This window comes from Pristiophorus japonicus, chromosome 7 (genome assembly GCF_044704955.1).
Source record: "Pristiophorus japonicus isolate sPriJap1 chromosome 7, sPriJap1.hap1, whole genome shotgun sequence".
NCBI lineage: Eukaryota > Metazoa > Chordata > Chondrichthyes > Pristiophoridae > Pristiophorus > Pristiophorus japonicus.
In genome coordinates this window covers 156,022,113-156,034,638 of record NC_091983.1, presented here as the reverse complement: position 1 = coordinate 156,034,638, position 12,526 = coordinate 156,022,113, and the positions used below count along the sequence as shown (strand labels likewise).

General features: G+C 45.4%; 1 protein-coding gene across 1 annotated transcript in view; it reads right to left on the bottom strand.

Moving 5' to 3' along the window:
* The window catches only part of tfap2d (transcription factor AP-2 delta (activating enhancer binding protein 2 delta)), a 113,692-nt gene that overhangs the window by 16,231 nt on the left and 84,935 nt on the right, over window positions 1-12,526 (bottom strand). The window lies entirely within an intron of this gene.

Genomic DNA, 12,526 nt, shown 5'->3' with positions numbered 1-12,526 from the left:
GTGCAGTTTTGGTCACCTTACTTAAGGAAGGATATACTAGCTTTGGAGGGGGTACAGAGACGATTCACTCGGCTGATTCCAGAGATGAGAGGGTTACCTTATGATGATAGATTGAGCAGACTGGGTCTTTACTCATTGGAGTTCAGAAGGATGAGGGGTGATCTTATAGAAACATTTAAAATAATGAAAGGGATAGACAAGATCGAGGCAGAGAGGTTGTTTCCACTGGTCGGGGATACTAGAACTAGGGGGCACAGCCTCAGAATACGGGGGAGCCAATTTAAAACCGAGTTGAGAAGGAATTTCTTCTCCCAGAGGGTTGTGAATCTGTGGAATTCTCTGCCCAAGGAAGCAGTTGAGGCTAGCTCATTGAATGTATTCAAATCACAGATAGATAGATTTTTAACCAATAAGGGAATGAAGGGTTACGGAAAGCGGATGGGTAAGTGAAGCTGAGTCCACGGCCAGATCAGCCATGATCTTGTTGAATGGCGGAGCAGGCTCGAGGAGCTAGATGGCCTACTCCTGTTCCTAATTCTTATGTTCTTATGTTCTTGTACTTTAGCGCCTCAGCAGGGATTCCATCTGCTCCCATATCCTTGTTATTCATGAGCTGCCTTGTGGCTTTTCCTACCTCCTGCAGCGTTAGGGTCTCACTGAGGTGGTGGCAGGTCACATACTGCGGGATGGAGTCGAGAACACTCGAGTCAAAGGCAGAGTCTCGGTTGAGCAGATCTTCGAAGTGCTCCTTCCAGCGGGCCCTGACTGCCTTGGTATCATTGATGAGTGTTTCCCGTTCTTGGCTAGCAGTGGGGCGGGGCCTTGGGATTTTGGACCGTAGGTGGCCTTGACTGCGATGAAGAATCCTTGCACATCATGGCTGTCGGCCAGGTGTTGTATCTCCTGTGCTTTCTCCATCCACCACCTGTTCTTTAGGTCCCAGGTTTTTTGTTGGACCTCAGCCTTGAGCCGCCTGTAAATTGCTTTGCTGCTCCCGAGTTGGGTTGTTGCTTGAGGCTTAGAAATGCTCTGCGCTTGCGATCTATTATTTCTTGGATCTCCTGATCATTCTCATCAATCCACTCCTGGTGTTTTCTGGTTGAGTGACCAAGGCACTGGTTATGGAGGCCTGGAGGACATTCAGCATCTCAGGGTCATCAAGGCACGCCAGGTTAGCTGTGAGGCGCTGGCTGTATCGGGCTCTCTTAGCTCGTTCTTTAAGTGACATGGCATTTACTTTTTTGAGGCACTGCTTCTTCTGCCCCCTCCACTTTGGGGCTATGTTAATGTCGATGATGGATCGGATTCGGTGGTGGTCCATCCAGCCGTCGTCAGCTCCTGCCATGGCGCAGGTGATGCACACATCCTTGCAATCCCTGGCTCGGACAATGACATCGTCGAGCAGATGCCAGTGTTTGGAATGAGGGTGTTGCCATGATGCCTTGTATTTGTCCCTCTGGCGGAACAGGGTGTTGGTGATGAGAAGTTCATGTTCTAGACATTTTGTCAGGAGTAGGGTACCGGTGGAGTTGGCTTTCCCTACGCCCTCTCTGCCAATCATGCTTCCCCAGAGGGCTGTCTTTGCAGACCCTGGCATTGAAGTCACCTAGGAGGATTGGTTTGTCACCCGTGGGGACATGGGATAAGGTTGTCTCGAGGTTGGAATAAAAACCCTCTTTGGTCTCATCCGTTGCATCGAGTGTATATGCACTGTGGCGCATTGGTTCCAGGATAGGGTGAGTCGAAGAGTCTTGAGGCATTCGTTAACCCTGCAGGGGGAGTCTTTGAGGCGGTCAACCAGCTCATTTTTGGTGTCGAAGCTGACTCTGTGAAGGTGGCGTTCTTCCTCTGGTTTTCCTTTCCAGACAAAGATGTCACCTCCACCTTGTTACTTGAGCTGACCTTCCCCTGCCCGCCGGGTTTCACTTAGGATGACGATGTCGATGTCAAAGCAGCTAAGGTCCCGGGCAACTATGGCAGTGCGGCGTTCTGGCCTGTCGCTGTTGGAGTTGTCCATGAGGGTCCTGACATTCCAGGTCCTGAACTTCATGTTAACGGAGTGGAAGATGCCTGTGTGTGAATTCCTTTAATGTGCACCGGCCACCACATGGGTTTAGCTGAGCAAAGTCTTGGTCCAGTGGCAAGGGGGTCCAAGATGACTGGAGACCAGGCACTACTGTCTGATCCTAATTGCCTATGGCAAGATGTTGCCTTGATGGTAGGTAGCCCGTGGCTTGGGGGCAGGCATTAGGAAGGTTGTTGAGGAACCAACTAGGGAATAGGCTATTTTAGATCTAGTATTGTGAAATGAAAAAGGGTTAATTAATAACCTTGTAGTAAAGGTGCCTTTTGGGAAGAGTGACCATAACATGATAGAATTTTTTATTGAGTTTGAAAGTGATTTAGTTAATCTGAAACTAGGGTCTTAAACCTAAACAAAGCAAATTGCGTAGATATGAGGGGTGAGTTGGCTAAGGTAGATTGGAAACTACATTAAAAGGTATGATGGTGGACAAGCATTTAAAGAATTAATACATAATTTACAACAAGCATACATTCCTTTAAGGCACAAAAACCTCACAGGAAAAGTGGTCCAACCGTGGCTAACAAGAAAAGTTAAAGATAGTATTAGAACAAAGGAAGAGGCTTATAATGTTGCCAAAAAGAACAGTAAGCTTGAGGATTGGGAGAATTTTAGAATTCAGCAAAGGAGGACCAAGAAATTGATAAAGAAAGTAAAAATAGAATATGAGAGTAAACTAGCGATAGACATAAAAACAGATGGTAAAAGCTTCTCTAGGTATATAAAAAGTAAAAGATTAGTGAAAGTAAATGTGGGTCCCTTGCAGGCTAAGACAGGTGAAATTATAATGGGGAATAAGGAAATGGCAGAGAAATTAAACAAAAATACTTTGTGTCTGTCTTCACGGAAGAAGACACAAAAAACCTCCTGGAAATAATGAAGAATCAAGGATCAAGAGAAAGTGAGGAACTGAAGGAAATTAGTATTAGTAAAAAAATAGTACTGGAGAAGTTAATGGAACTGAAAGCCAATAAATCCCTTGGACCTGATGGCCTACATCCTAGGGTTTTGAAAGAGGTGGCTATCGAGATAGTGGATACATGGGTTGTCATCCTCCAAAATTTCATAGATTCCAGACCGGTTCCCACAGATTAGAAACTAGCTAATCAAACCCTATTTAAGAAAGGAGGAAGAGAGAAAACGGGCAACTACAGATCAGTTAGCCTGACATCAGTCATAGGGAAATTGCTATTATTAAGGACATGCGGCTTGATTTTCCTTTTAAATCGCCCCCGCCCAATCCTTAGTGGTGTTCCGCCGGTTGCATCTTTTTCAATGACCGGAATGCCACTGGTGCGCGCTCCCGCGGTTTTCGGGTGCTCCATAATGGCGGTGGTGAAGCCGTGCGGGAGCGAAGTGGAGCGGGTGGTGTGTTGTAGAGGAGGCCTATCGACTCAGGAATTTTCGGCTCCCAAGTTGTGCGCACGCACGCGCGGTTGTCAAGCCCCTCCCGGGAGGCACCGGCATGAGGCTAGAGACTGCCAGCCTGAGATCGCTGTGGGGGGGGAGGAGAGTGAGATCGCTGTTGGGGCGGTGGGGGGGAGAGATCGCTGTGGTGGGGGGGGGAAGAGAGTGAGATTGCTGTGGGGGGAGGAGAGAGATCGCTGTGGGGGGGGGGAATGCGGGGGGAGACAGACTGGGAGGTGAGATTGATTGGGGGGGAAGAGACTGGGAGGTGAGAGAGACTGGGGGTGAGAGAGACTGGGGGGTGAGAGAGACTGGGGAGGTGAGAGAGACTGTAAGGGTGAGAGAGACTGGGAAGTGAGAGAGACTGGTGGGGTAAGAGAGACTGGGGGGGTGTGTGAGTCTAATGTGAGTGAGACTAGTGAGTGAAAGAGAGTAAAGGAGTAAATAAGGCTTTATTAGACCATTTATATTATTGCCTAACACTAGAAAATACTACAATCCATTTAAAAATACATCAAACTGTGGAGAATTATAAATATCTATGTAATATCAAACAAACCTGTCAGATCTGTGTCCATACCACCCACTTAAGATCCACTTAAGATCCAGTAAGACCTGCTTTTTCAGGACGGTATTAAGGTCCGATGGTAAATGGATCTTAATGATGAAACTTCCATTTTGGGCAGTAATATATGGGCGGACAGTATTGAATACGCCCGGCGGTAATGACTGTGGAATTTACCGCCGGGTGATATCTAGGCGGTAAATGTGTGTAAATTTTTGATGAAACTTGTATTTCTGCACGGTAACTGGGCGGTAAATGGGCGATTTGAGAGGAAACTCTAGCCCACAGTAATAGAGTACTTAGAACAGAATAATAGGATTGGGCAGAGTCAACACGGATTTATGAAAGGGAAATCATGTTTGACAAATCTGTTAGAGATTTTTGAAGTTGTAACTAGTAGAATAGATAAGGGGGAACCAGTGGATGTGGAGTATTTGGATTTTCAAAAGGCATTCGATAAGGTGCCACACAAGAAGTTATTAAACAAAATTAGGGCTCATGGGAATTATCATCATAGGCAGTCCCTCGAAGTGAGGATGACTTGCTTCCACGCCAAAAAGGGATGAGTTCATGGGTGTTTCAATGAAGGACCTAATATTCCAGATCCCGAACTACATCGTGAAGGGTGGAAGATGTCTGTGCTTGGATTTTTTTAAAGGTGTGGTGGCTGTTGCACACCAGCCACCACACGGGCTTGACAGAACTAGGTCTAGGTCCAGTGACAAGGATTACCCAAGACTAATTGGAGACAAGCTCTGCTGTACAGACCGAGTGCACCCACATATCGCATTGGGGGCTAGTCCGTGCTGCCCCTGGGCCCTCGCCTCTTCTGGGCCCCAGATTCATGCCTCTCCTGGGCCCCGGTCACTTCCCTCTACGGACTCTTGCACTCCTTCGCCCCTCCTGCTGTGCATGCATGCACTGCAATCAGCGACCTGGCTTTGTAGCCGTCGCCCTCCTGCAGCAGCACGTGCTGTTCCCTCCAATGGCCCCGGCCTGCTGATGGTCTTGCAGGCCGGGACCGCGCTGATTTCCAGGCCGGGCCGCCGCACGCTGCTCCCTCCAATGGCTCATGGGATTGGGGGGGTAATATACTAGCAGGATTGGTTAATGGACAGAAAACAGAGAGTGGAATAAACGGGTCATTTTCGGGTTGGCAGGCTGTAACTAGTGGGGTGCCGCAAGGCTCAGTGCTTGAGCCGTTGCTATTCACAATCTATATCAATGATTTGGATGAGGGGACCAAATGTAATATATCCAAGTTTGCTGATGATAAAAAGCTAGATGGGAATGTAAGTTGTGAGGAGGATACAAAGAGGCTTCAAGGGGATATAGACAGGCTAAGTGAGTGGGCAAGAACATGGCAAATGGAATATAATGGGGAGAAATGTGAAGTTATCCACTTTGGTAAGAAAAATAGAAAAGCAGAGTATTTTTTAAATGGTGAGAGTTTGGGAAATGTTGGTGTTCAGAGGGACCTGGGTGTCCTTGTACACGAATTACTGAAAGTTAACATGCAGGTACAACAAGCAATTAAGAAAGCAAATGGTATGTTGGCCTTTATTACAAGAGGATTTGAGTACAAGAGTAAAGATATCATTGCAATTATATCGGGCCCTGGTGAGACGGCACCTGGAATATTGTGTACAGTTTTGTGCTCCTTAACTAAGGAAGGATATACTTGCCATCGAGGGAGTGCAACGAAGGTTCACAAGACTGATTCCTGGGATAGGGGGATTGTCCTATGAGAAGAGGTTGAGTAGACTATGCCTATATTCTCTAGAGTTTAGAAGAATGAGAGGTGATCTCATTGAAACATAAAAATTCTTACAGGGCTTGACAGGGTAGATGCAGGGAGGATGTTTCCTCTGGTTGGGGAGTCTAGAAGCAGGGGTCACAATCTCAGAATAAGGGGTCAGCCATTTAGGACTCATGAGGAGAAACTTCTTCATTCAGAGGGTTGTGAATCTTTGGAAATCTCTACCTCAGAGGGCTGTAGAGGCTCAGTCTTTGTGTATATTCAACACAGAAATCGATAGAATTCAGAAACAGGAAGATAGAGCAGATGAATGCATGGCTGGAGAGATGGTGCAGGAGGGAGGGCATTAGATTCCTGAGGCATTGGGAGTTTCTCGGTGTGGGGGGACCTGTACCAGCTGGATGGTTTACTCCTCAGCAGAGCCAGGACCAATATCCTCACGAGGGGGGTTGCTAGTGCTATTGGGGAGGGTTTAAATGCAGGGTGAAGGGAACCTGAGAGTAAATTCAGAAGGGAGAGAACCAAAGCTGGAATTAGAAAACAGAAAATTAGAAAGTGAATTTGGAAGACAGAGGAAGCAAAGGCTAGAAAATAGACAAGTGAGTTTGGCAGTGCTAAATGATGTATACTTTAATGCAAGGAATCTAGGGATTTAGGCAGATGAGCTGAGAGCACAGATAGACACTTGGAAGTATGATATTAGAGCTATTACTGAGACATGTTGAAAGAAAGGCATGTATGGCAGCTCAATATTCCAGATTACAGGGTTTTCAGACACGATAGAGAGGGGAATTAAAAAGGAGGGGGGTTGAAGTATTAATTAAAGAAACAATTACTGCTATGAGGAGGGATGATATGTTAGAAGGATCATCAAATGAGGCCATATGGGTTGAATTGAAGAACAAAACAGGGGCGATCACACTGCTGGGAATGTACGATAGAACCCTAAACTGTCAGAGGGAGAGAGAAGAGCAAATATGCAGACAAATTTCTGAGAAGTGCAAAAACTATAGGGCAGAAATAGTAGAGGATTTCAAATACCCTAATATTAACTGGGATAGAATTAGTGTGAAAGGTATAGAGGGTGAAGAATTCCTAAAATGCATTCAGGATAACATTTTTAGACAGTATGTAGCAAGCCCAACAAGGGAGGGGGCGTTCTGGACTTAGTTTTAGGGAATGAAGCTGGGCAGGTGAAAGTGGGAGAGCACTTTGGTGCTAGTGATCATAATTCAGTTAGATTTAGGGTAGTTATGGAAAAGGATAAAGATAGACCAGGAATAAAAGTTCTCAACTGGGGTAATGCCAATTTTACTAAGCTGAGACCTGAGAACAATGAACAAAGCAGATAAATCAGTGGGAGGCATTCAAGGAGGAAATCCTGAGGGTTCAGAGCAAGTATGTTTTCTTAAAGAAAAAGGGTGGGACTAACACATTTAGAGCCAATTGAATGTCAAGGGGCATACAGGGTATGATAAAGAAAAAAGGAAGGCTTATGACAGATACCCAATGCTCAATACTGCCAAAGCCCTAGAGGAGTATAGAAAGTGTAGAGGTGAAATTAAAAAGGAAATTAGGAAAGCAAAGAGAGAGCATGAAAAAATGTTGGAAGTTTTATAAATACATTAAGAGTAAGAGGCTATTGGAGAACATGAAGGTAATCTGTGTATGGAGGCGGAAGACATGGGTATAGTTCTTAATGAAAACTTTGCGTCTGTTTTCACAACAGAGGAGTGATGAAGACATTGCAATCAGGGATGTGAAGTGTGAAATATTAGGTGAAATAAACATAGTGAGAGAGGAAGTATTAAGGGGTTTAGCAGCTTTGAAAATGGATAAATCCCCAGGCCTGGGTGAAATGTATCCCAGGCTGTTAAGAGAAACAAAAGAGGAAATAGCAGAGGCTCTGACCATCATTTTCCAATCCTCTCTGGCTACAGGTGTTGTTCCGGAGGACTGCAGGACTGCTAACATTGTACCTTTGTTTAAAATGTGAGAAAGTGATAGACTGAGTAATTGCAGGCCAGTCAGCCTAATCCTGGGAAAATTATTGGAAGAAATTCGAAGGGACAAGATAAATCTTCATTTAGACACAGATTAATCAAGGACAGTCAGCATGGATTTGTTGAGGGAAGGTTGTGTCTGACTAACTTGATTGAATTTTTTGAGGAGGTAACAAGGAGGGTCGATGAGGGTAGTGCATTTGATGTATATGGATTTTAGCAAGGCTTTTGATCAGGTCCCACATGGCAGACTGGTCAGGAAAGTAAAAGCATGTGGGATCAAAGGCAAAGTGGCAAATTGGATCCAAAATTGACTCAGAGGTAGGAAGCAAAGGGTAATAGTTGATGGGTGTTTTTATGACTGGAAGGCTGTTTCCAGTGGGGTTCCGCAGGGCTCAGTACTAGGTCCCTTGCTTTTAGTGGTATACATCAATGATTTAGACTTGAATATAGTGGGAAGTTTGCAGATGATGCAAACACTGGCTGTGTGATTGATATTGAAGAAGAAAGCTGTAGACTGCAGGAAGATATCAATGAACTGGTCAGGTGGGCAGAATAGTGGTAAATGGAATTTAATCCGGAGAAGTGTGAGGTAATGCGTTTGGGGAGGGTAAACAAGGCAAGGGAATACACAGTAAACGGTAGGACACTGAGAAGTGTAGAGGAACAGAGCGACCTTGGAGTTCATGTCCACAGATCCCTGAAGGTAGCAGGCCAGGTAGATAAGGTCGTTAAGAAGACATACGGAATACTTGCCTTTAGAGCTGAGGCATAGAATACAAGAGCAAGGAGGTTATGCTTGAACTGTATAAAACACTAGTTAGGCCACAGCGAGAGTACTGTGTGCAGTTCTGGTCACCACATCACTGGAGAGGGCACAGAAGAGATTTACTAGGATGTTGCCTGGACTGGAGAATTTTAGCTATGAGGAAAGATTGGATAGGCTGGGTTTGTTTTCTTAGGAACAGAAGAGGCTGAGTGGAGACTTTATTGTATAAAATTATGAGGGGCCTAGATAGAGTGGATAGGAAGGACCTATTTCCCTTAACAGACGAGTCAACAACCAGGGGGCATAGATTTAAAATAATTGGTAGGAGGTTTAGAGGGGATTTGAGGGGAAATTTTTACCCAGACGGTGGTGGGGGTCTGGAACTCACTGCATGAAAGGTTTGTAGAGGCAGAAACCCTCAGCACATTTAAAGAGTACTTGAATGTTCACTTGAAGTGCCGTAACATACAAGGCTACGGATCAAGAGCTAAAAAGAATGATTAGGCTGGATAGTTCTTTGTAAGCCGGCGCGGACATGATGTGCAAGCCCCTACACACATTACTCATGACACCCCTCTGCAACCCCAACACTCCTGAGCAACAAAAGCCAGGGGACCACCAGGATGATTATTGAGCACACCATGGGGTTGCTGAAGCAGAGGTTCAGATGTCTCAATATGTCAGGGGCTTCCTATAATATGCTCCAGAAAGCGTCTCCCGCAGCATCATGGTGTGCTGCATCCTGAACAACCTCACCATACAGGGAGCCCTTCAATTGAAGGAAGCACAACAGTAGAATTCACCATTGGTGAGGCAGACCAAGGGGAAAGCGAGGAAGCAGCAGAAGGAGAGCCACCACACCATCATGCAGAAAGAGATGTGCAGGATGTTAATTGCTCAGATATTTCACTGACTTGCTCATTCTCCTGCCCTGAAAAGTTACCCAAAGCTCCTCTGCATTAACAGCTCTTTTTACATCCTACACCACCCTCTTGATCCCGTATTATAGAATCATATAATGGTTACAGCACGGAAGAAGGCCATTCGGCTCGTTGAGCCTGTGGCGACTTTCAGTTAGTCTCACTCCCCTGTCCTTTCCCTGTAGCCCTGCAATTTTTCTCCTTCAGATACTTATCCAACTCCCTTTTTAAAGATAACACTGAGTCTGCCTCCATCACCTTTTCAGGCAGTGCATTCCAGTTCTTAACCACTCGCTTTGTAAAAAAGTTTTTTCTTACGTCATCTTTGTTTTTTTTGTCAATCTCCTTAAATCTGTGTCCTCTGGTTCTCGACTCTTCTGCCAATGGGAACAGCTTCTCTCTATCTGCTCTGTCCAGACCCCTCATGATTTTGAACACCTCTATCAAATCTCCTCTCAATCTTTTCTGCCCCAGCTTCTCCAGTCTATCAACATAACTGAAGTCCCTCATTCATGGAATCATTCTCGTAAATCTTTTCTACACCTTTTCTAAGGCCTTCACATCCTTCCTAAAGTATGATGCACAGAATTGGACTCAGTACTCCAGTTTTTTATACAGGTTCATCATAATTTCCACACTTTTGTACTCTGTACCTCTATTTATGAAGCCGGGGATCCTGGAAGCCTTTTTAACTGCTTTCTCAACCTGCCCTGCCACCTTCAATGATTTATGGACACATACTCGCATGTCTCTCTGTTCGTGCACCCCCTTTAGGATTGTACCATTTAGTTTATATGTCCTCTCCTCAGTTTTTCTACCTAAATGCATCACTTCACACTTCTCTGCGTTAAATTTCATCTGCCACATGTCCGCCCATTTCTCCTATGTCTATGAATTCCCGAAGTCTATCACTCTCCTCCTCACTGTTCACTATACGTCCAAATTTTGTGTCATCTGCAAATGTTGAAATTGTGCCCTGTATACCCTGTCCAAGTCATTAATATATATCAAGAAAAGCAGTGGTCCTAGAACCGACCCCTAAGAAACAACACTGTATACCTTCCTCCAGTCCAAAAAAGAACCGTTCACCACTAATGTCTGTTTTTTGTCACTTGACCAATTTTGTATCCAGGCTGCCACTGTCCCTTTTATTCCATGGGCTTCAATTTTTCTGGCAAACCTATTATGTGGCACTTTGTCGAGCGCCTTTTGCAAATCCATGTACACTACGTCAACCACATTACCCTCATCAACCCTCCCTGTTACCTCATCAAAAAACTCGATCAAGTTGGTTAAACAAGATTTGCCTTTAACAAATCTGTGCTGGCTTTCCTTAATTAATCCACCTCTATTCAACTGACTGTTACTTTTGTCCCTGATTACCGTTTTTAAAAGCTTCCTCACTACCGAGGTTAAGCTGACTGGCCTGTAGTTGCTGGATTTATCTTTACACCCATTTTTGAACAATGGTGTAACATTTTCAATTCTCTAGTCCTCTGGCACCATCCCGTATCTATGGAGGATTGTAATATTATGGCCACGATTTCCGTCCTCAATTCCCTCAGCATCCTAGGATGCATCCCATACGCTTTTGGTGATTTATCGACTTTAAGTACAGCCAGCCTTCCTAATATCGCTTCTTTATCAATTTTTATCCTATCAAGTGCCTCCACTACCTCCTCCTTCACTATGTCTATGGCAGCATCCTCCCTCTTCTTTGGTGAAAACAGATACAAAGTACTCATTTATTACCTCTCTGCCTCCTTTCATAGCTCTCCTTTTTGGTCCCTTATCAGCCCCACCCCTCCTCTTGCTACCCTTTTACTATTTATATGCCTATATATATTAAAGAACATTAAAATCATTCAGCCAGCTTCGATATCTATGATATACTGATAATGCAGATTCAGAAGCTGCTCTAAAACAACACTACAGACTAAAGTGCCAAATGTGAATAATGTGATGCATTTAATTTCCAGCACAATAATTGCCTTACACTCAGCATGGAATAAAAGGGACAGTGTCAACGCATAGTGCCTTTTGACCTACTAACTCCAGTACTCCCACAAGGTTCTCCCCCAGTGGCCTCAGCAATGCTGGGAGAAGCTTGTTGTTTCTCACATGGAGACCCTTGAGATCTCTTGGCCAGTGATCTCTGAGGGCCCGGCTTCAGACTGCTGCACCTTGGCAACTGCCGGATCAGTCTGGCCCAGCTGAGTTGCTGGCACCATTTGCTTGAGGGTTGGTGGTGAAGGAGCAGACATGCTGACATTCTGAGAGAGGCCACTACCACTCCCTTGGGGCTGGGGCTCAAGACTTCCACTGATCTGTGGGAGAGGAGATTTCAGAAGATGAGTGACTCCCTCTCTATTTGGTCCACCAATCTCTCCAGGGTGGAACCCAGAGCTTACATGGCAGTGGTTTGAGCTACCCTTGTGAAGGTCTGGCTGTGGTGTCCCTGGAGATGCCATGGAAGATGACATCATACAGGCTGGAAGCAGACTCCTCCGTACGTTCAGCCATAGTGTTGAAACACCTCAGCAGCCCTTCCAATACCGAGTATAACTGCTTATGAGAGGCAAGTAGTTGTCTTCATATTGCTGGGCATCTAAAACCTTCATCTCTGTCCCGCTCAGCAGAGCTGGGAGAGAACCTCGCCCTCTGGCAAGCTGTTGCCTGGGCTGCCACTGCTATCAGTATCTCTTACTGCTCACTTATGCTGGGTGATTCACCATATGTAAACACCTCTGGATCATTATCTAACCCACACAGAGTGCTAATGTTTGTGCTGGTGTTTGGGAGGGATAGAGTGCATGATGGTGCATCCTCAGGAGGATTTTCCTCCTGCGAGGTGTGTTCTTCTGCAGTGTCTAGGTACTGAGAAGTTACTAAAGGAAAGAGAAAAGGGCCAAGAGCTAGGGTGTCACTGAGAGGCTGGACATTAGCAGGTAACAGTCTTGAGAATGTAGCTCGAAGTTGTGAAGCTTTCTGAGTATTAGCTGAGGTGAACGAAGGGCTAC